This window comes from Crinia signifera, chromosome 1 (assembly GCF_055691185.1).
Source record: "Crinia signifera chromosome 1, ASM5569118v1, whole genome shotgun sequence".
NCBI lineage: Eukaryota > Metazoa > Chordata > Amphibia > Anura > Myobatrachidae > Crinia > Crinia signifera.
In genome coordinates, this window is record NC_139217.1 from 149185749 (window position 1) to 149207071 (window position 21323).

The 21323-nt window shown below is 35.9% G+C and overlaps 24 non-coding genes across 24 annotated transcripts; all 24 read right to left on the reverse strand.

Moving 5' to 3' along the window:
- Nucleotides 1-416: 416 nt before the first annotated feature.
- Nucleotides 417-489, reverse strand: TRNAK-UUU (transfer RNA lysine (anticodon UUU)). Its single transcript has one exon. It is a non-coding gene; the product is annotated as a tRNA-Lys (tRNA).
- Nucleotides 490-1205: 716 nt separating this feature from the next.
- TRNAK-UUU (transfer RNA lysine (anticodon UUU)) lies at nucleotides 1206-1278 on the reverse strand. Its single transcript has one exon. It is a non-coding gene; the product is annotated as a tRNA-Lys (tRNA).
- A 2433-nt stretch (nucleotides 1279-3711) lies between these two features.
- Nucleotides 3712-3784, reverse strand: TRNAK-UUU (transfer RNA lysine (anticodon UUU)). The gene has a single exon. It is a non-coding gene; the product is annotated as a tRNA-Lys (tRNA).
- Nucleotides 3785-5128: 1344 nt separating this feature from the next.
- On the reverse strand, nucleotides 5129-5201 carry TRNAK-UUU (transfer RNA lysine (anticodon UUU)). The gene has a single exon. It is a non-coding gene; the product is annotated as a tRNA-Lys (tRNA).
- A 91-nt stretch (nucleotides 5202-5292) lies between these two features.
- Nucleotides 5293-5365, reverse strand: TRNAK-UUU (transfer RNA lysine (anticodon UUU)). The gene has a single exon. It is a non-coding gene; the product is annotated as a tRNA-Lys (tRNA).
- Nucleotides 5366-6545: 1180 nt separating this feature from the next.
- On the reverse strand, nucleotides 6546-6618 carry TRNAK-UUU (transfer RNA lysine (anticodon UUU)). The gene has a single exon. It is a non-coding gene; the product is annotated as a tRNA-Lys (tRNA).
- A 91-nt stretch (nucleotides 6619-6709) lies between these two features.
- Nucleotides 6710-6782, reverse strand: TRNAK-UUU (transfer RNA lysine (anticodon UUU)). Its single transcript has one exon. It is a non-coding gene; the product is annotated as a tRNA-Lys (tRNA).
- Nucleotides 6783-7962: 1180 nt separating this feature from the next.
- Nucleotides 7963-8035, reverse strand: TRNAK-UUU (transfer RNA lysine (anticodon UUU)). Its single transcript has one exon. It is a non-coding gene; the product is annotated as a tRNA-Lys (tRNA).
- Nucleotides 8036-8126: 91 nt separating this feature from the next.
- TRNAK-UUU (transfer RNA lysine (anticodon UUU)) lies at nucleotides 8127-8199 on the reverse strand. Its single transcript has one exon. It is a non-coding gene; the product is annotated as a tRNA-Lys (tRNA).
- Nucleotides 8200-9542: 1343 nt separating this feature from the next.
- TRNAK-UUU (transfer RNA lysine (anticodon UUU)) lies at nucleotides 9543-9615 on the reverse strand. The gene has a single exon. It is a non-coding gene; the product is annotated as a tRNA-Lys (tRNA).
- Nucleotides 9616-9706: 91 nt separating this feature from the next.
- Nucleotides 9707-9779, reverse strand: TRNAK-UUU (transfer RNA lysine (anticodon UUU)). The gene has a single exon. It is a non-coding gene; the product is annotated as a tRNA-Lys (tRNA).
- A 1180-nt stretch (nucleotides 9780-10959) lies between these two features.
- On the reverse strand, nucleotides 10960-11032 carry TRNAK-UUU (transfer RNA lysine (anticodon UUU)). The gene has a single exon. It is a non-coding gene; the product is annotated as a tRNA-Lys (tRNA).
- A 91-nt stretch (nucleotides 11033-11123) lies between these two features.
- TRNAQ-UUG (transfer RNA glutamine (anticodon UUG)) lies at nucleotides 11124-11196 on the reverse strand. Its single transcript has one exon. It is a non-coding gene; the product is annotated as a tRNA-Gln (tRNA).
- A 1179-nt stretch (nucleotides 11197-12375) lies between these two features.
- On the reverse strand, nucleotides 12376-12448 carry TRNAK-UUU (transfer RNA lysine (anticodon UUU)). The gene has a single exon. It is a non-coding gene; the product is annotated as a tRNA-Lys (tRNA).
- Nucleotides 12449-12539: 91 nt separating this feature from the next.
- Nucleotides 12540-12612, reverse strand: TRNAK-UUU (transfer RNA lysine (anticodon UUU)). The gene has a single exon. It is a non-coding gene; the product is annotated as a tRNA-Lys (tRNA).
- Nucleotides 12613-13791: 1179 nt separating this feature from the next.
- On the reverse strand, nucleotides 13792-13864 carry TRNAK-UUU (transfer RNA lysine (anticodon UUU)). The gene has a single exon. It is a non-coding gene; the product is annotated as a tRNA-Lys (tRNA).
- Nucleotides 13865-13955: 91 nt separating this feature from the next.
- TRNAK-UUU (transfer RNA lysine (anticodon UUU)) lies at nucleotides 13956-14028 on the reverse strand. Its single transcript has one exon. It is a non-coding gene; the product is annotated as a tRNA-Lys (tRNA).
- A 1180-nt stretch (nucleotides 14029-15208) lies between these two features.
- Nucleotides 15209-15281, reverse strand: TRNAK-UUU (transfer RNA lysine (anticodon UUU)). The gene has a single exon. It is a non-coding gene; the product is annotated as a tRNA-Lys (tRNA).
- A 91-nt stretch (nucleotides 15282-15372) lies between these two features.
- TRNAQ-UUG (transfer RNA glutamine (anticodon UUG)) lies at nucleotides 15373-15445 on the reverse strand. Its single transcript has one exon. It is a non-coding gene; the product is annotated as a tRNA-Gln (tRNA).
- A 1180-nt stretch (nucleotides 15446-16625) lies between these two features.
- TRNAK-UUU (transfer RNA lysine (anticodon UUU)) lies at nucleotides 16626-16698 on the reverse strand. Its single transcript has one exon. It is a non-coding gene; the product is annotated as a tRNA-Lys (tRNA).
- Nucleotides 16699-16789: 91 nt separating this feature from the next.
- TRNAK-UUU (transfer RNA lysine (anticodon UUU)) lies at nucleotides 16790-16862 on the reverse strand. Its single transcript has one exon. It is a non-coding gene; the product is annotated as a tRNA-Lys (tRNA).
- Nucleotides 16863-18206: 1344 nt separating this feature from the next.
- Nucleotides 18207-18279, reverse strand: TRNAK-UUU (transfer RNA lysine (anticodon UUU)). The gene has a single exon. It is a non-coding gene; the product is annotated as a tRNA-Lys (tRNA).
- Nucleotides 18280-19623: 1344 nt separating this feature from the next.
- On the reverse strand, nucleotides 19624-19696 carry TRNAK-UUU (transfer RNA lysine (anticodon UUU)). Its single transcript has one exon. It is a non-coding gene; the product is annotated as a tRNA-Lys (tRNA).
- A 1180-nt stretch (nucleotides 19697-20876) lies between these two features.
- TRNAK-UUU (transfer RNA lysine (anticodon UUU)) lies at nucleotides 20877-20949 on the reverse strand. Its single transcript has one exon. It is a non-coding gene; the product is annotated as a tRNA-Lys (tRNA).
- Between the last annotated feature and the right edge of the window lie 374 nt (nucleotides 20950-21323).

Consider the following 21323-nt stretch of genomic DNA (forward strand, 5'->3'; position numbering starts at 1 on the left):
TTAAAAGATGCCTGCCTCAATGGGTGATTTTCCACTTTGCAAAGTTCTCCATTTTACAAAGAACAATCTGTTTTTAAAAAGATACTCGCCTGAACCAGGATATGCCAAAGAAAATTTTCTTTGTTGAAAACGGAAAAATATTAATATTATTGATAGAATAAACAGAGAAGTTTAGCTTTTAGAGTCTCTTGATGAAATTTTTTTTCTGCATCTGAGCTTATGCTGCAGATCATTAGATACCATAAATATACACGCCCGAACAGGGACTTGAACCCTGGACCCTCTGATTAAAAGTCTGATGCTCTACCGACTGAGCTATCCAGGCTCTGATGTTCTCATTGTGCCATCCCAGAAAGTAATATTTTACTTGGAAAAGCTGTTTATTAAACGCACAACCGTATTGTTTAAAAGGATCTCGCCCGAACAGGGACTTGAACCCTGGACCCTCAGATTAAAAGTCTGATGCTCTACCGACTGAGCTATCCAGGCTCTGATGCTCTCATTGTGCCATCCCAGAAAATAATATTTTACTTAGAAAAGCTGTTTATTAAACGCACAATAGTATTGTTTAAAAAGATCTCGCCCGAACAGGGACTTGATCCCTGGACCCTCATATTAAAAGTCTGATGCTCTACCGACTGAGCTATCCAGGCTCTGGTAGGAAAGTGATGCCAGTTTAGAAGGTTCTGCAAACTATAAAAATGGGAAAATTTTAGTACGCAAAAATGGAAAAAGATCTGTGTTACTGAAAGTATAAACTGAGAAGTTTGACTTGTAGGACCTCTTGACAAAACACAAATGATATGCCTCTAGGTTTACAGTGCAGATCATTAGATGCCATCAATATTATCACCCTTCAAAAATGTCTTTCCATTCTAATAGATGAAGAAAATTGATTTGTTACTAGTCTAATTGAAATGCTGTGTGCCTCTCACAGTACGATGAATTTGAGTCTCTGATGAAATGTAGCCTTCCAGATTTAATTTTTAACTGTACTACTTGGCGATTAATTAATTACTGCCTAAAAATGTTAATGTCTGCCAATTGAAAAGAGATCAAGTAGAGTCCAATGTAAAATGAGGCGAAATGATTGTCCATTATGTGGATATTTGAAATGTGACAAATAATGTACAGACTTTTCTAAGTAATATTTTACTTGGAAAAGCTGTTTATTAAACGCACAACAGTATTGTTTAAAAGGATCTCGCCCGAACAGGGACTTGAACCCTGGACCCTCAGATTAAAAGTCTGATGCTCTACCGACTGAGCTATCCAGGCTCTGATGCTCTCATTGTGCCATCCCAGAAAGTAATATTTTACTTAGAAAAGCTGTTTATTAAACGCACAATAGTATTGTTTAAAAAGATCTCGCCCGAACAGGCACTTGATCCCTGGACCCTCATATTAAAAGTCTGATGCTCTACCGACTGAGCTATCCAGGCTCTGGTAGGAAAGTGATGCCAGTTTAGAAGGTTCTGCAAACTATAAAAATGGGAAAATTTTAGTACGCAAAAATGGAAAAAGATCTGTGTTACTGAAAGTATAAACTGAGAAGTTTGACTTGTAGGACCTCTTGACAAAACACAAATGATATGCCTCTAGGTTTACAGTGCAGATCATTAGATGCCATCAATATTATCACCCTTCAAAAATGTCTTTCCATTCTAATAGATGAAGAAAATTGATTTGTTACTAGTCTAATTGAAATGCTGTGTGCCTCTCACAGTACGATGAATTTGAGTCTCTGATGAAATGTAGCCTTCCAGATTTAATTTTTAACTGTACTACTTGGCGATGAATTAATTACTGCCTAAAAATGTTAATGTCTGCCAATTGAAAAGAGATCAAGTAGAGTCCAATGTAAAATGAGGCGAAATGATTGTCCATTATGTGGATATTTGAAATGTGACAAATAATGTACAGACTTTTCTTGGCTCAAAACATATTCTCCCTAGCTCATGTGATGAGGCTAAAACGAACCTAAATACTGAAGGAAAGAAGAATTAAATAAAGTTTTGCAGTTGTTAAACATTTGTTTCTGGAGATTATTTCAGATGAAATGACATTTGCCTCTGCATATTCAATAGTTTCTTTATCATTTTAATGAGTGAAGACAATGAAACCAATAGTCCATTTAAAATTTTCATAGGAATTTGCCAGCCTGTACAGATACTCAATGAACAATGAGTATATGAAGCAACAACAATTAAAAGATGCCTGCCTCAATGGGTGATTTTCCACTTTGCAAAGTTCTCCATTTTACAAAGAACAATCTGTTTTTAAAAAGATACTCGCCTGAACCAGGATATGCCAAAGAAAATTTTCTTTGTTGAAAACGGAAAAATATTAATATTATTGATAGAATAAACAGAGAAGTTTAGCTTTTAGAGTCTCTTGATGAAATTTTTTTTCTGCATCTGAGCTTATGCTGCAGATCATTAGATACCATAAATATACACGGCCGAACAGGGACTTGAACCCTGGACCCTCAGATTAAAAGTCCGATGCTCTACCAACTGAGCTATCCAGGCTCTGATGTTCTCATTGTGCCATCCCAGAAAGTAATATTTTACTTGGAAAAGCTGTTTATTAAACGCACAACAGTATTGTTTAAAAGGATCTCGCCCGAACAGGGACTTGATCCCTGGACCCTCATATTAAAAGTCTGATGCTCTACCGACTGAGCTATCCAGGCTCTGGTAGGAAAGTGATGCCAGTTTAGAAGGTTCTGCAAACTATAAAAATGGGAAAATTTTAGTACGCAAAAATGGAAAAAGATCTGTGTTACTGAAAGTATAAACTGAGAAGTTTGACTTGTAGGACCTCTTGACAAAACACAAATGATATGCCTCTAGGTTTACAGTGCAGATCATTAGATGCCATCAATATTATCACCCTTCAAAAATGTCTTTCCATTCTAATAGATGAAGAAAATTGATTTGTTACTAGTCTAATTGAAATGCTGTGTGCCTCTCACAGTACGATGAATTTGAGTCTCTGATGAAATGTAGCCTTCCAGATTTAATTTTTAACTGTACTACTTGGCGATGAATTAATTACTGCCTAAAAATGTTAATGTCTGCCAATTGAAAAGAGATCAAGTAGAGTCCAATGTAAAATGAGGCGAAATGATTGTCCATTATGTGGATATTTGAAATGTGACAAATAATGTACAGACTTTTCTTGGCTCAAAACATATTCTCCCTAGCTCATGTGATGAGGCTAAAACGAACCTAAATACTGAAGGAAAGAAGAATTAAATAAAGTTTTGCAGTTGTAAAACATTTGTTTCTGGAGATTATTTCAGATGAAATGACATTTGCCTCTGCATATTCAATAGTTTCTTTATCATTTTAATGAGTGAAGACAATGAAACCAATAGTCCATTTAAAATTTTCATAGGAATTTGCCAGCCTGTACAGATACTCAATGAACAATGAGTATATGAAGCAACAACAATTAAAAGATGCCTGCCTCAATGGGTGATTTTCCACTTTGCAAAGTTCTCCATTTTACAAAGAACAATCTGTTTTTAAAAAGATACTCGCCTGAACCAGGATATGCCAAAGAAAATTTTCTTTGTTGAAAACGGAAAAATATTAATATTATTGATAGAATAAACAGAGAAGTTTAGCTTTTAGAGTCTCTTGATGAAATTTTTTTTCTGCATCTGAGCTTATGCTGCAGATCATTAGATACCATAAATATACACGCCCGAACAGGGACTTGAACCCTGGACCCTCAGATTAAAAGTCTGATGCTCTACCGACTGAGCTATCCAGGCTCTGATGTTCTCATTGTGCCATCCCAGAAAGTAATATTTTACTTGGAAAAGCTGTTTATTAAACGCACAACCGTATTGTTTAAAAGGATCTCGCCCGAACAGGCACTTGAACCCTGGACCCTCAGATTAAAAGTCTGATGCTCTACCGACTGAGCTATCCAGGCTCTGATGCTCTCATTGTGCCATCCCAGAAAATAATATTTTACTTAGAAAAGCTGTTTATTAAACGCACAATAGTATTGTTTAAAAAGATCTCGCCCGAACAGGGACTTGATCCCTGGACCCTCATATTAAAAGTCTGATGCTCTACCGACTGAGCTATCCAGGCTCTGGTAGGAAAGTGATGCCAGTTTAGAAGGTTCTGCAAACTATAAAAATGGGAAAATTTTAGTACGCAAAAATGGAAAAAGATCTGTGTTACTGAAAGTATAAACTGAGAAGTTTGACTTGTAGGACCTCTTGACAAAACACAAATGATATGCCTCTAGGTTTACAGTGCAGATCATTAGATGCCATCAATATTATCACCCTTCAAAAATGTCTTTCCATTCTAATAGATGAAGAAAATTGATTTGTTACTAGTCTAATTGAAATGCTGTGTGCCTCTCACAGTACGATGAATTTGAGTCTCTGATGAAATGTAGCCTTCCAGATTTAATTTTTAACTGTACTACTTGGCGATGAATTAATTACTGCCTAAAAATGTTAATGTCTGCCAATTGAAAAGAGATCAAGTAGAGTCCAATGTAAAATGAGGCGAAATGATTGTCCATTATGTGGATATTTGAAATGTGACAAATAATGTACAGACTTTTCTTGGCTCAAAACATATTCTCCCTAGCTCATGTGATGAGGCTAAAACGAACCTAAATACTGAAGGAAAGAAGAATTAAATAAAGTTTTGCAGTTGTAAAACATTTGTTTCTGGAGTTTATTTCAGATGAAATGACATTTGCCTCTGCATATTCAATAGTTTCTTTATCATTTTAATGAGTGAAGACAATGAAACCAATAGTCCATTTAAAATTTTCATAGGAATTTGCCAGCCTGTACAGATACTCAATGAACAATGAGTATATGAAGCAACAACAATTAAAAGATGCCTGCCTCAATGGGTGATTTTCCACTTTGCAAAGTTCTCCATTTTACAAAGAACAATCTGTTTTTAAAAAGATACTCGCCTGAACCAGGATATGCCAAAGAAAATTTTCTTTGTTGAAAACGGAAAAATATTAATATTATTGATAGAATAAACAGAGAAGTTTAGCTTTTAGAGTCTCTTGATGAAATTTTTTTTCTGCATCTGAGCTTATGCTGCAGATCATTAGATACCATAAATATACACGCCCGAACAGGGACTTGAACCCTGGACCCTCAGATTAAAAGTCTGATGCTCTACCGACTGAGCTATCCAGGCTCTGATGTTCTCATTGTGCCATCCCAGAAAGTAATATTTTACTTGGAAAAGCTGTTTATTAAACGCACAACCGTATTGTTTAAAAGGATCTCGCCCGAACAGGGACTTGAACCCTGGACCCTCAGATTAAAAGTCTGATGCTCTACCGACTGAGCTATCCAGGCTCTGATGCTCTCATTGTGCCATCCCAGAAAATAATATTTTACTTAGAAAAGCTGTTTATTAAACGCACAATAGTATTGTTTAAAAAGATCTCGCCCGAACAGGGACTTGATCCCTGGACCCTCATATTAAAAGTCTGATGCTCTACCGACTGAGCTATCCAGGCTCTGGTAGGAAAGTGATGCCAGTTTAGAAGGTTCTGCAAACTATAAAAATGGGAAAATTTTAGTACGCAAAAATGGAAAAAGATCTGTGTTACTGAAAGTATAAACTGAGAAGTTTGACTTGTAGGACCTCTTGACAAAACACAAATGATATGCCTCTAGGTTTACAGTGCAGATCATTAGATGCCATCAATATTATCACCCTTCAAAAATGTCTTTCCATTCTAATAGATGAAGAAAATTGATTTGTTACTAGTCTAATTGAAATGCTGTGTGCCTCTCACAGTACGATGAATTTGAGTCTCTGATGAAATGTAGCCTTCCAGATTTAATTTTTAACTGTACTACTTGGCGATTAATTAATTACTGCCTAAAAATGTTAATGTCTGCCAATTGAAAAGAGATCAAGTAGAGTCCAATGTAAAATGAGGCGAAATGATTGTCCATTATGTGGATATTTGAAATGTGACAAATAATGTACAGACTTTTCTTGGCTCAAAACATATTCTCCCTAGCTCATGTGATGAGGCTAAAACGAACCTAAATACTGAAGGAAAGAAGAATTAAATAAAGTTTTGCAGTTGTAAAACATTTGTTTCTGGAGATTATTTCAGATGAAATGACATTTGCCTCTGCATATTCAATAGTTTCTTTATCATTTTAATGAGTGAAGACAATGAAACCAATAGTCCATTTAAAATTTTCATAGGAATTTGCCAGCCTGTACAGATACTCAATGAACAATGAGTATATGAAGCAACAACAATTAAAAGATGCCTGCCTCAATGGGTGATTTTCCACTTTGCAAAGTTCTCCATTTTACAAAGAACAATCTGTTTTTAAAAAGATACTCGCCTGAACCAGGATATGCCAAAGAAAATTTTCTTTGTTGAAAACGGAAAAATATTAATATTATTGATAGAATAAACAGAGAAGTTTAGCTTTTAGAGTCTCTTGATGAAATTTTTTTTCTGCATCTGAGCTTATGCTGCAGATCATTAGATACCATAAATATACACGCCCGAACAGGGACTTGAACCCTGGACCCTCAGATTAAAAGTCTGATGCTCTACCGACTGAGCTATCCAGGCTCTGATGTTCTCATTGTGCCATCCCAGAAAGTAATATTTTACTTGGAAAAGCTGTTTATTAAACGCACAACCGTATTGTTTAAAAGGATCTCGCCCGAACAGGGACTTGAACCCTGGACCCTCAGATTAAAAGTCTGATGCTCTACCGACTGAGCTATCCAGGCTCTGATGCTCTCATTGTGCCATCCCAGAAAATAATATTTTACTTAGAAAAGCTGTTTATTAAACGCACAATAGTATTGTTTAAAAAGATCTCGCCCGAACAGGGACTTGATCCCTGGACCCTCATATTAAAAGTCTGATGCTCTACCGACTGAGCTATCCAGGCTCTGGTAGGAAAGTGATGCCAGTTTAGAAGGTTCTGCAAACTATAAAAATGGGAAAATTTTAGTACGCAAAAATGGAAAAAGATCTGTGTTACTGAAAGTATAAACTGAGAAGTTTGACTTGTAGGACCTCTTGACAAAACACAAATGATATGCCTCTAGGTTTACAGTGCAGATCATTAGATGCCATCAATATTATCACCCTTCAAAAATGTCTTTCCATTCTAATAGATGAAGAAAATTGATTTGTTACTAGTCTAATTGAAATGCTGTGTGCCTCTCACAGTACGATGAATTTGAGTCTCTGATGAAATGTAGCCTTCCAGATTTAATTTTTAACTGTACTACTTGGCGATGAATTAATTACTGCCTAAAAATGTTAATGTCTGCCAATTGAAAAGAGATCAAGTAGAGTCCAATGTAAAATGAGGCGAAATGATTGTCCATTATGTGGATAATTGAAATGTGACAAATAATGTACAGACTTTTCTTGGCTCAAAACATATTCTCCCTAGCTCATGTGATGAGGCTAAAACGAACCTAAATACTGAAGGAAAGAAGAATTAAATAAAGTTTTGCAGTTGTAAAACATTTGTTTCTGGAGATTATTTCAGATGAAATGACATTTGCCTCTGCATATTCAATAGTTTCTTTATCATTTTAATGAGTGAAGACAATGAAACCAATAGTCCATTTAAAATTTTCATAGGAATTTGCCAGCCTGTACAGATACTCAATGAACAATGAGTATATGAAGCAACAACAATTAAAAGATGCCTGCCTCAATGGGTGATTTTCCACTTTGCAAAGTTCTCCATTTTACAAAGAACAATCTGTTTTTAAAAAGATACTCGCCTGAACCAGGATATGCCAAAGAAAATTTTCTTTGTTGAAAACGGAAAAATATTAATATTATTGATAGAATAAACAGAGAAGTTTAGCTTTTAGAGTCTCTTGATGAAATTTTTTTTCTGCATCTGAGCTTATGCTGCAGATCATTAGATACCATAAATATACACGCCCGAACAGGGACTTGAACCCTGGACCCTCAGATTAAAAGTCTGATGCTCTACCGACTGAGCTATCCAGGCTCTGATGTTCTCATTGTGCCATCCCAGAAAGTAATATTTTACTTGGAAAAGCTGTTTATTAAACGCACAACCGTATTGTTTAAAAGGATCTCGCCCGAACAGGGACTTGAACCCTGGACCCTCAGATTAAAAGTCTGATGCTCTACCGACTGAGCTATCCAGGCTCTGATGCTCTCATTGTGCCATCCCAGAAAATAATATTTTACTTAGAAAAGCTGTTTATTAAACGCACAATAGTATTGTTTAAAAAGATCTCGCCCGAACAGGGACTTGATCCCTGGACCCTCAGATTAAAAGTCTGATGCTCTACCGACTGAGCTATCCAGGCTCTGATGCTCTCATTGTGCCATCCCAGAAAGTAATATTTTACTTAGAAAAGCTGTTTATTAAACGCACAATAGTATTGTTTAAAAAGATCTCGCCCGAACAGGGACTTGATCCCTGGACCCTCATATTAAAAGTCTGATGCTCTACCGACTGAGCTATCCAGGCTCTGGTAGGAAAGTGATGCCAGTTTAGAAGGTTCTGCAAACTATAAAAATGGGAAAATTTTAGTACGCAAAAATGGAAAAAGATCTGTGTTACTGAAAGTATAAACTGAGAAGTTTGACTTGTAGGACCTCTTGACAAAACACAAATGATATGCCTCTAGGTTTACAGTGCAGATCATTAGATGCCATCAATATTATCACCCTTCAAAAATGTCTTTCCATTCTAATAGATGAAGAAAATTGATTTGTTACTAGTCTAATTGAAATGCTGTGTGCCTCTCACAGTACGATGAATTTGAGTCTCTGATGAAATGTAGCCTTCCAGATTTAATTTTTAACTGTACTACTTGGCGATGAATTAATTACTGCCTAAAAATGTTAATGTCTGCCAATTGAAAAGAGATCAAGTAGAGTCCAATGTAAAATGAGGCGAAATGATTGTCCATTATGTGGATATTTGAAATGTGACAAATAATGTACAGACTTTTCTTGGCTCAAAACATATTCTCCCTAGCTCATGTGATGAGGCTAAAACGAACCTAAATACTGAAGGAAAGAAGAATTAAATAAAGTTTTGCAGTTGTAAAACATTTGTTTCTGGAGATTATTTCAGATGAAATGACATTTGCCTCTGCATATTCAATAGTTTCTTTATCATTTTAATGAGTGAAGACAATGAAACCAATAGTCCATTTAAAATTTTCATAGGAATTTGCCAGCCTGTACAGATACTCAATGAACAATGAGTATATGAAGCAACAACAATTAAAAGATGCCTGCCTCAATGGGTGATTTTCCACTTTGCAAAGTTCTCCATTTTACAAAGAACAATCTGTTTTTAAAAAGATACTCGCCTGAACCAGGATATGCCAAAGAAAATTTTCTTTGTTGAAAACGGAAAAATATTAATATTATTGATAGAATAAACAGAGAAGTTTAGCTTTTAGAGTCTCTTGATGAAATTTTTTTCTGCATCTGAGCTTATGCTGCAGATCATTAGATACCATAAATATACACGCCCGAACAGGGACTTGAACCCTGGACCCTCAGATTAAAAGTCTGATGCTCTACCGACTGAGCTATCCAGGCTCTGATGTTCTCATTGTGCCATCCCAGAAAGTAATATTTTACTTGGAAAAGCTGTTTATTAAACGCACAACCGTATTGTTTAAAAGGATCTCGCCCGAACAGGGACTTGAACCCTGGACCCTCAGATTAAAAGTCTGATGCTCTACCGACTGAGCTATCCAGGCTCTGATGCTCTCATTGTGCCATCCCAGAAAATAATATTTTACTTAGAAAAGCTGTTTATTAAACGCACAATAGTATTGTTTAAAAAGATCTCGCCCGAACAGGGACTTGATCCCTGGACCCTCATATTAAAAGTCTGATGCTCTACCGACTGAGCTATCCAGGCTCTGGTAGGAAAGTGATGCCAGTTTAGAAGGTTCTGCAAACTATAAAAATGGGAAAATTTTAGTACGCAAAAATGGAAAAAGATCTGTGTTACTGAAAGTATAAACTGAGAAGTTTGACTTGTAGGACCTCTTGACAAAACACAAATGATATGCCTCTAGGTTTACAGTGCAGATCATTAGATGCCATCAATATTATCACCCTTCAAAAATGTCTTTCCATTCTAATAGATGAAGAAAATTGATTTGTTACTAGTCTAATTGAAATGCTGTGTGCCTCTCACAGTACGATGAATTTGAGTCTCTGATGAAATGTAGCCTTCCAGATTTAATTTTTAACTGTACTACTTGGCGATGAATTAATTACTGCCTAAAAATGTTAATGTCTGCCAATTGAAAAGAGATCAAGTAGAGTCCAATGTAAAATGAGGCGAAATGATTGTCCATTATGTGGATATTTGAAATGTGACAAATAATGTACAGACTTTTCTTGGCTCAAAACATATTCTCCCTAGCTCATGTGATGAGGCTAAAACGAACCTAAATACTGAAGGAAAGAAGAATTAAATAAAGTTTTGCAGTTGTAAAACATTTGTTTCTGGAGATTATTTCAGATGAAATGACATTTGCCTCTGCATATTCAATAGTTTCTTTATCATTTTAATGAGTGAAGACAATGAAACCAATAGTCCATTTAAAATTTTCATAGGAATTTGCCAGCCTGTACAGATACTCAATGAACAATGAGTATATGAAGCAACAACAATTAAAAGATGCCTGCCTCAATGGGTGATTTTCCACTTTGCAAAGTTCTCCATTTTACAAAGAACAATCTGTTTTTAAAAAGATACTCGCCTGAACCAGGATATGCCAAAGAAAATTTTCTTTGTTGAAAACGGAAAAATATTAATATTATTGATAGAATAAACAGAGAAGTTTAGCTTTTAGAGTCTCTTGATGAAATTTTTTTTCTGCATCTGAGCTTATGCTGCAGATCATTAGATACCATAAATATACACGCCCGAACAGGGACTTGAACCCTGGACCCTCAGATTAAAAGTCTGATGCTCTACCGACTGAGCTATCCAGGCTCTGATGTTCTCATTGTGCCATCCCAGAAAGTAATATTTTACTTGGAAAAGCTGTTTATTAAACGCACAACCGTATTGTTTAAAAGGATCTCGCCCGAACAGGGACTTGAACCCTGGACCCTCAGATTCAAAGTCTGATGCTCTACCGACTGAGCTATCCAGGCTCTGATGCTCTCATTGTGCCATCCCAGAAAATAATATTTTACTTAGAAAAGCTGTTTATTAAACGCACAATAGTATTGTTTAAAAAGATCTCGCCCGAACAGGGACTTGATCCCTGGACCCTCATATTAAAAGTCTGATGCTCTACCGACTGAGCTATCCAGGCTCTGGTAGGAAAGTGATGCCAGTTTAGAAGGTTCTGCAAACTATAAAAATGGGAAAATTTTAGTACGCAAAAATGGAAAAAGATCTGTGTTACTGAAAGTATAAACTGAGAAGTTTGACTTGTAGGACCTCTTGACAAAACACAAATGATATGCCTCTAGGTTTACAGTGCAGATCATTAGATGCCATCAATATTATCACCCTTCAAAAATGTCTTTCCATTCTAATAGATGAAGAAAATTGATTTGTTACTAGTCTAATTGAAATGCTGTGTGCCTCTCACAGTACGATGAATTTGAGTCTCTGATGAAATGTAGCCTTCCAGATTTAATTTTTAACTGTACTACTTGGCGATGAATTAATTACTGCCTAAAAATGTTAATGTCTGCCAATTGAAAAGAGATCAAGTAGAGTCCAATGTAAAATGAGGCGAAATGATTGTCCATTATGTGGATATTTGAAATGTGACAAATAATGTACAGACTTTTCTTGGCTCAAAACATATTCTCCCTAGCTCATGTGATGAGGCTAAAACGAACCTAAATACTGAAGGAAAGAAGAATTAAATAAAGTTTTGCAGTTGTAAAACATTTGTTTCTGGAGATTATTTCAGATGAAATGACATTTGCCTCTGCATATTCAATAGTTTCTTTATCATTTTAATGAGTGAAGACAATGAAACCAATAGTCCATTTAAAATTTTCATAGGAATTTGCCAGCCTGTACAGATACTCAATGAACAATGAGTATATGAAGCAACAACAATTAAAAGATGCCTGCCTCAATGGGTGATTTTCCACTTTGCAAAGTTCTCCATTTTACAAAGAACAATCTGTTTTTAAAAAGATACTCGCCTGAACCAGGATATGCCAAAGAAAATTTTCTTTGTTGAAAACGGAAAAATATTAATATTATTGATAGAATAAACAGAGAAGTTTAGCTTTTAGAGTCTCTTGATGAAATTTTTTTCTGCATCTGAGCTTATGCTGCAGATCATTAGATACCATAAATATACACGCCCGAACAGGGACTTGAACCCTGGACCCTCAGATTAAAAGTCTGATGCTCTACCGACTGAGCTATCCAGGCTCTGATGTTCTCATTGTGCCATCCCAGAAAGTAATATTTTACTTGGAAAAGCTGTTTATTAAACGCACAACCGTATTGTTTAAAAGGATCTCGCCCGAACAGGGACTTGAACCCTGGACCCTCAGATTAAAAGTCTGATGCTCTACCGACTGAGCTATCCAGGCTCTGATGCTCTCATTGTGCCATCCCAGAAAATAATATTTTACTTAGAAAAGCTGTTTATTAAACGCACAATAGTATTGTTTAAAAAGATCTCGCCCGAACAGGGACTTGATCCCTGGACCCTCATATTAAAAGTCTGATGCTCTACCGACTGAGCTATCCAGGCTCTGGTAGGAAAGTGATGCCAGTTTAGAAGGTTCTGCAAACTATAAAAATGGGAAAATTTTAGTACGCAAAAATGGAAAAAGATCTGTGTTACTGAAAGTATAAACTGAGAAGTTTGACTTGTAGGACCTCTTGACAAAACACAAATGATATGCCTCTAGGTTTACAGTGCAGATCATTAGATGCCATCAATATTATCACCCTTCAAAAATGTCTTTCCATTCTAATAGATGAAGAAAATTGATTTGTTACTAGTCTAATTGAAATGCTGTGTGCCTCTCACAGTACGATGAATTTGAGTCTCTGATGAAATGTAGCCTTCCAGATTTAATTTTTAACTGTACTACTTGGCGATGAATTAATTACTGCCTAAAAATGTTAATGTCTGCCAATTGAAAAGAGATCAAGTAGAGTCCAATGTAAAATGAGGCGAAATGATTGTCCATTATGTGGATATTTGAAATGTGACAAATAATGTACAGACTTTTCTTGGCTCAAAACATATTCTCCCTAGCTCATGTGATGAGGCTAAAACGAACCTAAATACTGAAGGAAAGAAGAATTAAATAAAGTTTTGCAGTTGTAAAACATTTGTTTCTGGAGATTATTTCAGATGAAATGACATTTGCCTCTGCATATTCAATAGTTTCTTTATCATTTTAATGAGTGAAGACAATGAAACCAATAGTCCATTTAAAATTTTCATAGGAATTTGCCAGCCTGTACAGATACTCAATGAACAATGAGTATATGAAGCAACAACAATTAAAAGATGCCTGCCTCAATGGGTGATTTTCCACTTTGCAAAGTTCTCCATTTTACAAAGAACAATCTGTTTTTAAAAAGATACTCGCCTGAACCAGGATATGCCAAAGAAAATTTTCTTTGTTGAAAACGGAAAAATATTAATATTATTGATAGAATAAACAGAGAAGTTTAGCTTTTAGAGTCTCTTGATGAAATTTTTTTCTGCATCTGAGCTTATGCTGCAGATCATTAGATACCATAAATATACACGCCCGAACAGGGACTTGAACCCTGGACCCTCAGATTAAAAGTCTGATGCTCTACCGACTGAGCTATCCAGGCTCTGATGTTCTCATTGTGCCATCCCAGAAAGTAATATTTTACTTGGAAAAGCTGTTTATTAAACGCACAACCGTATTGTTTAAAAGGATCTCGCCCGAACAGGGACTTGAACCCTGGACCCTCAGATTAAAAGTCTGATGCTCTACCGACTGAGCTATCCAGGCTCTGATGCTCTCATTGTGCCATCCCAGAAAATAATATTTTACTTAGAAAAGCTGTTTATTAAACGCACAATAGTATTGTTTAAAAAGATCTCGCCCGAACAGGGACTTGATCCCTGGACCCTCATATTAAAAGTCTGATGCTCTACCGACTGAGCTATCCAGGCTCTGGTAGGAAAGTGATGCCAGTTTAGAAGGTTCTGCAAACTATAAAAATGGGAAAATTTTAGTACGCAAAAATGGAAAAAGATCTGTGTTACTGAAAGTATAAACTGAGAAGTTTGACTTGTAGGACCTCTTGACAAAACACAAATGATATGCCTCTAGGTTTACAGTGCAGATCATTAGATGCCATCAATATTATCACCCTTCAAAAATGTCTTTCCATTCTAATAGATGAAGAAAATTGATTTGTTACTAGTCTAATTGAAATGCTGTGTGCCTCTCACAGTACGATGAATTTGAGTCTCTGATGAAATGTAGCCTTCCAGATTTAATTTTTAACTGTACTACTTGGCGATGAATTAATTACTGCCTAAAAATGTTAATGTCTGCCAATTGAAAAGAGATCAAGTAGAGTCCAATGTAAAATGAGGCGAAATGATTGTCCATTATGTGGATATTTGAAATGTGACAAATAATGTACAGACTTTTCTTGGCTCAAAACATATTCTCCCTAGCTCATGTGATGAGGCTAAAACGAACCTAAATACTGAAGGAAAGAAGAATTAAATAAAGTTTTGCAGTTGTAAAACATTTGTTTCTGGAGATTATTTCAGATGAAATGACATTTGCCTCTGCATATTCAATAGTTTCTTTATCATTTTAATGAGTGAAGACAATGAAACCAATAGTCCATTTAAAATTTTCATAGGAATTTGCCAGCCTGTACAGATACTCAATGAACAATGAGTATATGAAGCAACAACAATTAAAAGATGCCTGCCTCAATGGGTGATTTTCCACTTTGCAAAGTTCTCCATTTTACAAAGAACAATCTGTTTTTAAAAAGATACTCGCCTGAACCAGGATATGCCAAAGAAAATTTTCTTTGTTGAAAACGGAAAAATATTAATATTATTGATAGAATAAACAGAGAAGTTTAGCTTTTAGAGTCTCTTGATGAAATTTTTTTTCTGCATCTGAGCTTATGCTGCAGATCATTAGATACCATAAATATACACGCCCGAACAGGGACTTGAACCCTGGACCCTCAGATTAAAAGTCTGATGCTCTACCGACTGAGCTATCCAGGCTCTGATGTTCTCATTGTGCCATCCCAGAAAGTAATATTTTACTTGGAAAAGCTGTTTATTAAACGCACAACCGTATTGTTTAAAAGGATCTCGCCCGAACAGGGACTTGAACCCTGGACCCTCAGATTCAAAGTCTGATGCTCTACCGACTGAGCTATCCAGGCTCTGATGCTCTCATTGTGCCATCCCAGAAAATAATATTTTACTTAGAAAAGCTGTTTATTAAACGCACAATAGTATTGTTTAAAAAGATCTCGCCCGAACAGGGACTTGATCCCTGGACCCTCATATTAAAAGTCTGATGCTCTACCGACTGAGCTATCCAGGCTCTGGTAGGAAAGTGATGCCAGTTTAGAAGGTTCTGCAAACTATAAAAATGGGAAAATTTTAGTACGCAAAAATGGAAAAAGATCTGTGTTACTGAAAGTATAAACTGAGAAGTTTGACTTGTAGGACCTCTTGACAAAACACAAATGATATGCCTCTAGGTTTACAGTGCAGATCATTAGATGCCATCAATATTATCACCCTTCAAAAATGTCTTTCCATTCTAATAGATGAAGAAAATTGATTTGTTACTAGTCTAATTGAAATGCTGTGTGCCTCTCACAGTACGATGAATTTGAGTCTCTGATGAAATGTAGCCTTCCAGATTTAATTTTTAACTGTACTACTTGGCGATTAATTAATTACTGCCTAAAAATGTTAATGTCTGCCAATTGAAAAGAGATCAAGTAGAGTCCAATGTAAAATGAGGCGAAATGATTGTCCATTATGTGGATATTTGAAATGTGACAAATAATGTACAGACTTTTCTTGGCTCAAAACATATTCTCCCTAGCTCATGTGATGAGGCTAAAACGAACCTAAATACTGAAGGAAAGAAGAATTAAATAAAGTTTTGCAGTTGTAAAACATTTGTTTCTGGAGATTATTTCAGATGAAATGACATTTGCCTCTGCATATTCAATAGTTTCTTTATCATTTTAATGAGTGAAGACAATGAAACCAATAGTCCATTTAAAATTTTCATAGGAATTTGCCAGCCTGTACAGATACTCAATGAACAATGAGTATATGAAGCAACAACAATTAAAAGATGCCTGCCTCAATGGGTGATTTTCCACTTTGCAAAGTTCTCCATTTTACAAAGAACAATCTGTTTTTAAAAAGATACTCGCCTGAACCAGGATATGCCAAAGAAAATTTTCTTTGTTGAAAACGGAAAAATATTAATATTATTGATAGAATAAACAGAGAAGTTTAGCTTTTAGAGTCTCTTGATGAAATTTTTTTTCTGCATCTGAGCTTATGCTGCAGATCATTAGATACCATAAATATACACGCCCGAACAGGGACTTGAACCCTGGACCCTCAGATTAAAAGTCTGATGCTCTACCGACTGAGCTATCCAGGCTCTGATGTTCTCATTGTGCCATCCCAGAAAGTAATATTTTACTTGGAAAAGCTGTTTATTAAACGCACAACCGTATTGTTTAAAAGGATCTCGCCCGAACAGGGACTTGAACCCTGGACCCTCAGATTAAAAGTCTGATGCTCTACCGACTGAGCTATCCAGGCTCTGATGCTCTCATTGTGCCATCCCAGAAAATAATATTTTACTTAGAAAAGCTGTTTATTAAATGCACAATAGTATTGTTTAAAAAGATCTCGCCCGAACAGGGACTTGATCCCTGGACCCTCATATTAAAAGTCTGATGCTCTACCGACTGAGCTATCCAGGCTCTGGTAGGAAAGTGATGCCAGTTTAGAAGGTTCTGCAAACTATAAAAATGGGAAAATTTTAGTACGCAAAAATGGAAAAAGATCTGTGTTACTGAAAGTATAAACTGAGAAGTTTGACTTGTAGGACCTCTTGACAAAACACAAATGATATGCCTCTAGGTTTACAGTGCAGATCATTAGATGCCATCAATATTATCACCCTTCAAAAATGTCTTTCCATTCTAATAGATGAAGAAAATTGATTTGTTACTAGTCTAATTGAAATGCTGTGTGCCTCTCACAGTACGATGAATTTGAGTCTCTGATGAAATGTAGCCTTCCAGATTTAATTTTTAACTGTACTACTTGGCGATGAATTAATTACTGCCTAAAAATGTTAATGTCTGCCAATTGAAAAGAGATCAAGTAGAGTCCAATGTAAAATGAGGCGAAATGATTGTCCATTATGTGGATATTTGAAATGTGACAAATAATGTACAGACTTTTCTTGGCTCAAAACATATTCTCCCTAGCTCATGTGATGAGGCTAAAACGAACCTAAATACTGAAGGAAAGAAGAATTAAATAAAGTTTTGCAGTTGTAAAACATTTGTTTCTGGAGATTATTTCAGATGAAATGACATTTGCCTCTGCATATTCAATAGTTTCTTTATCATTTTAATGAGTGAAGACAATGAAACCAATAGTCCATTTAAAATTTTCATAGGAATTTGCCAGCCTGTACAGATACTCAATGAACAATGAGTATATGAAGCAACAACAATTAAAAGATGCCTGCCTCAATGGGTGATTTTCCACTTTGCAAAGTTCTCCATTTTACAAAGAACAATCTGTTTTTAAAAAGATACTCGCCTGAACCAGGATATGCCAAAGAAAATTTTCTTTGTTGAAAACGGAAAAATATTAATATTATTGATAGAATAAACAGAGAAGTTTAGCTTTTAGAGTCTCTTGATGAAATTTTTTTTCTGCATCTGAGCTTATGCTGCAGATCATTAGATACCATTAATATACACGCCCGAACAGGGACTTGAACCCTAGACCCTCAGATGAAAAGTCTGATGCTCTACCGACTGAGCTATCCAGGCTCTGATGTTCTCATTGTGCCATCCCAGAAAGTAATATTTTACTTGGAAAAGCTGTTTATTAAACGCACAACAGTATTGTTTAAAAGGATCTCGCCCGAACAGGGACTTGAACCCTGGACCCTCAGATTAAAAGTCTGATGCTCTACCGACTGAGCTATCCAGGCTCTGATGCTCTCATTGTGCCATCCCAGAAAGTAATATTTTACTTAGAAAAGCTGTTTATTAAACGCACAATAGTATTGTTTAAAAAGATCTCGCCCGAACAGGGACTTGATCCCTGGACCCTCATATTAAAAGTCTGATGCTCTACCGACTGAGCTATCCAGGCTCTGGTAGGAAAGTGATGCCAGTTTAGAAGGTTCTGCAAACTATAAAAATGGGAAAATTTTAGTACGCAAAAATGGAAAAAGATCTGTGTTACTGAAAGTATAAACTGAGAAGTTTGACTTGTAGGACCTCTTGACAAAACACAAATGATATGCCTCTAGGTTTACAGTGCAGATCATTAGATGCCATCAATATTATCACCCTTCAAAAATGTCTTTCCATTCTAATAGATGAAGAAAATTGATTTGTTACTAGTCTAATTGAAATGCTGTGTGCCTCTCACAGTATGATGAATTTGAGTCTCTGATGAAATGTAGCCTTCCAGATTTAATTTTTAACTGTACTACTTGGCGATGAATTAATTACTGCCTAAAAATGTTAATGTCTGCCAATTGAAAAGAGATCAAGTAGAGTCCAATGTAAAATGAGGCGAAATGATTGTCCATTATGTGGATATTTGAAATGTGACAAATAATGTACAGACTTTTCTTGGCTCAAAACATATTCTCCCTAGCTCATGTGATGAGGCTAAAACGAACCTAAATACTGAAGGAAAGAAGAATTAAATAAAGTTTTGCAGTTGTAAAACATTTGTTTCTGGAGATTATTTCAGATGAAATGACATTTGCCTCTGCATATTCAATAGTTTCTTTATCATTTTAATGAGTGAAGACAATGAAACCAATAGTCCATTTAAAATTTTCATAGGAATTTGCCAGCCTGTACAGATACTCAATGAACAATGAGTATATGAAGCAACAACAATTAAAAGATGCCTGCCTCAATGGGTGATTTTCCACTTTGCAAAGTTCTCCATTTTACAAAGAACAATCTGTTTTTAAAAAGATACTCGCCTGAACCAGGATATGCCAAAGAAAATTTTCTTTGTTGAAAACGGAAAAATATTAATATTATTGATAGAATAAACAGAGAAGTTTAGCTTTTAGAGTCTCTTGATGAAATTTTTTTTCTGCATCTGAGCTTATGCTGCAGATCATTAGATACCATAAATATACACGCCCGAACAGGGACTTTAACCCTGGACCCTCAGATTAAAAGTCTGATGCTCTACCGACTGAGCTATCCAGGCTCTGATGTTCTCATTGTGCCATCCCAGAAAGTAATATTTTACTTGGAAAAGCTGTTTATTAAACGCACAACAGTATTGTTTAAAAGGATCTCGCCCGAACAGGGACTTGAACCCTGGACCCTCAGATTAAAAGTCTGATGCTCTACCGACTGAGCTATCCAGGCTCTGATGCTCTCATTGTGCCATCCCAGAAAGTAATATTTTACTTAGAAAAGCTGTTTATTAAACGCACAATAGTATTGTTTAAAAAGATCTCGCCCGAACAGGGACTTGATCCCTGGACCCTCATATTAAAAGTCTGATGCTCTACCGACTGAGCTATCCAGGCTCTGGTAGGAAAGTGATGCCAGTTTAGAAGGTTCTGCAAACTATAAAAATGGGAAAATTTTAGTACGCAAAAATGGAAAAAGATCTGTGTTACTGAAAGTATAAACTGAGAAGTTTGACTTGTAGGACCTCTTGACAAAACACAAATGATATGCCTCTAGGTTTACAGTGCAGATCATTAGATGCCATCAATATTATCACCCTTCAAAAATGTCTTTCCATTCTAATAGATGAAGAAAATTGATTTGTTACTAGTCTAATTGAAATGCTGTGTGCCTCTCACAGTACGATGAATTTGAGTCTCTGATGAAATGTAGCCTTCCAGATTTAATTTTTAACTGTACTACTTGGCGATGAATTAATTACTGCCTAAAAATGTTAATGTCTGCCAATTGAAAAGAGATCAAGTAGAGTCCAATGCAAAATGAGGCGAAATGATTGTCCATTATGTGGATATTTGAAATGTGACAAATAATGTACAGACTTTTCTTGGCTCAAAACATATTCTCCCTAGCTCATGTGATGAGGCTAAAACGAACCTAAATACTGAAGGAAAGAAGAATTAAATAAAGTTTTGCAGTTGTAAAACATTTGTTTCTGGAGATTATTTCAGATGAAATGACATTTGCCTCTGCATATTCAATAGTTTCTTTATCATTTTAATGAGTGAAGACAATGAAACCAATAGTCCATTTAAAATTTTCATAGGAATTTGCCAGCCTGTACAGATACTCAATGAACAATGAGTATATGAAGCAACAACAATTAAAAGATGCCTGCCTCAATGGGTGATTTTCCACTTTGCAAAGTTCTCCATTTTACAAAGAACAATCTGTTTTTAAAAAGATACTCGCCTGAACCAGGATATGCCAAAGAAAATTTTCTTTGTTGAAAACGGAAAAATATTAATATTATTGATAGAATAAACAGAGAAGTTTAGCTTTTAGAGTCTCTTGATGAAATTTTTTTTCTGCATCTGAGCTTATGCTGCAGATCATTAGATACCATAAATATACACGCCCGAACAGGGACTTGAACCCTGGACCCTCAGATTAAAAGTCTGATGCTCTACCGACTGAGCTATCCAGGCTCTGATGTTCTCATTGTGCCATCCCAGAAAGTAATATTTTACTTGGAAAAGCTGTTTATTAAACGCACAACAGTATTGTTTAAAAGGATCTCGCCCGAACAGGGACTTGAACCCTGGACCCTCAGATTAAAAGTCTGATGCTCTACTGACTGAGCTATCCAGGCTCTGATGCTCTCATTGTGCCATCCCAGAAAGTAATATTTTACTTAGAAAAGCTGTTTATTAAACGCACAATAGTATTGTTTAAAAAGATCTCGCCCGAACAGGGACTTGATCCCTGGACCCTCATATTAAAAGTCTGATGCTCTACCGACTGAGCTATCCAGGCTCTGGTAGGAAAGTGATGCCAGTTTAGAAGGTTCTGCAAACTATAA